Source organism: Stenella coeruleoalba (genome assembly GCF_951394435.1).
Source record: "Stenella coeruleoalba genome assembly, chromosome: 10".
NCBI classification, from domain to species: Eukaryota; Metazoa; Chordata; class Mammalia; order Artiodactyla; family Delphinidae; genus Stenella; species Stenella coeruleoalba.
This window is the reverse complement of record NC_137156.1, coordinates 74,013,688-74,016,184: the sequence shown is the minus strand read 5'-3', so window position 1 is coordinate 74,016,184 and position 2,497 is coordinate 74,013,688.

Genomic DNA, 2,497 nt, shown 5'->3' with positions numbered 1-2,497 from the left:
AATAAATTCAGGACATACTGTTCCAACATAGTTAAGCAGCTTTGTTTATGACAGGACTTTTCAGCAGTTAATATTAGCATTAATATGCTAATGTGCATTATAAATCTCCAATGTATGTGTATCCTTTTTTTCAGGAGCATCTAACAGACTACTGTTTGGAAGTTCATGCCACAGGAAATGTCACCCATAGCCACTAAATGGCAGAAGGAAGGACACCTCAGAGTGTTCAGTGTGGGTCAGGTGAGTGCCTGCCTTTCCTTCCAGGCTCCAGGCTGCCGGAAGAGATGGCCTCAAACTCCCAATTCCCAACAAGGAGGCCCGACAGAAGGAGGAACAGAGGGCCACCAGTGCAGCCTTGTCGGTCCAGTCACTCACATTATCAGTCACTCCTGGGGCTGGGTGAGAGCTGCCTGAGGCTAAGTTGGCACAGAAGGACGTGCTGGCATGGGCATTGTTTAATCAGCTTAAAAGAATAAAAAGCTTTTAGCTTTTTATTTTTTAGCACTTTATTTTTTTAGCACTTTATTTTTCTAATTACTGAACAAGTACATGTTTTTGTTAAAAAAAAAAAATTCAAACAACACCCAAGTGTATAAATACAAAGTGGAAGTTCTCTTTTATCTCCTCACTGCCTGGCTGCATTGGGTCTTCATTGCTGCACGCAGGCTTTCTCTAGTTATAGTATGCGGGCTTCTCACTGCGGTGGCTTCTCTTGTGGAGCACGGGCTCTAGGCGTGAGGGCTTCAGTAGTTGCGGTGCGTGGGATCAGTAGCTGTGGCTCTCAGGCTCTAGAGCACAGGCGCAGTAGTTGCGGCATGTGGGCTTAGTTGCTCCACCGCATGTGGGATCTTCCCGGACCAGGGCTCGAACCTGTGTCCCCGGCATTGGCAGGCGGATTCTTAACCACTGCGCCACCAGGGAAGTCCTGCAGATTTCTCATTGAGGTGTGGTGTGCCTGGTTTGGTGGGGGAGAAGGCTGACCCTGAGTCAGAGTGACTGGGATCGAATCCCAGCTCTGCAACATGCTAGCTGTGTATCCTTGGGCACAAGCCTCAGTTTACTCATCTGCAAAATGGAGGGACCAAAATAAGGACCTGGGGGAGTGTTAAGTGAGATGAAACAGAAAGCACAAAGCAAAGCCCCTGCACTTAGCTGGATTCACTTAAATTTGACTCTTAGGATTTTATTTCCAGAATCCAGGCACTTTTTTTAAAAAAGTTCAAGTCCATGCAGTCAATGTGCTAATTACAGAATGGGGTCAATCGCTTCCATCTGTTCATGTGATTTTTTTGAAGTCCTCAAGGGCAGTTTCTATATACAGAAACCACTAATCAGAGGTTCCTTTATTTTTCAAATTAATATTCAAATTATCAAATTTAAAAGATGTCCCCGGGGCTTCCCTGGTGGCGCAGTGCTTAAGAATCTGCCTGACAATGCAGGGGACACAGGTTCCAGCCCTGGTCTGGGAAGATCCCACATGCTGTGGAGCAGCTGAGCCTGTGAGCCACAACTACTGAAGCCTGCGCACCTAGAGCCCGCGCTCCACAACAAGAGAAGCCACCACAGTGAGAAGCCCACGCACCGCAAAGAAGAGTAGCCCCTGCTCGCCACAACTAGAGAAAACCCGTGCACAGCAACAAAGACCCAACACAGCCAAAAATAAATAAATAAATTTATTTTTTTAAAAAAGTATCAAACTTAAAAATTCAAAACATTAATTGACTCACTCATCCTATAGTTTAGGTTTGTTTTTGTTTTTTTTTTTTTTTTGCGGTACGTGGGCCTCTCACTGTTGTGGCCTCTCCCATTACGGAGCACAGGCTCCGGATGCGCAGGCTCAGCGGCCATGGCTCACGGGCCCAGCCACTCCGCGGCATGTGGGATATTCCCGGACCGGGGTACGAACCCGTGTCCCCTGCATCAGCAGGCGGACTCTCAACCACTGCGCCACCAGGGAAGCCTTAGTTTAGGTTATTTTTGATGCTGGGAATTAAAACCTTTCCCAGGACCCTGGCAGGGTGGTTATTGCCTTAGATAGTGTCATGCTTTTAAGTTCAGCTTATAAAAGTTTTTATTCCTGGGACTTCCCTGGTGGTCCAGGGTAAAGAATCTGCTTTACACTGCAGGGGAGGCACATTTCAACTAGAGAGCCAGCACGTTGCAAACTACAGAGTCCACGTGCTCTGAAACCCGTGCGCCACAACTACGGAGCCCACGCGCCCTGGAGCCCATGTACTACAACTAGAGAAGAGAAAACCTGCAAGCCACAACTAGAGAGAAGCCCGTGTGCCTCAACGAAGAGCCTGCGTGCCACAACTAAGACCTGACGCAGACAAAAATAAATAAAATAATAATAAATAAACCTAAGAAAAAAGTGTTTATTCCTTTTTTAAGTCCAGTTGGTATTGCCAGATAAAATATAGGATGCCCAATTAAATTTGAATGATCTAAAATTCTAATTGATCTAGTGTTCTGTACTTTTATTTGCTAAATCTGA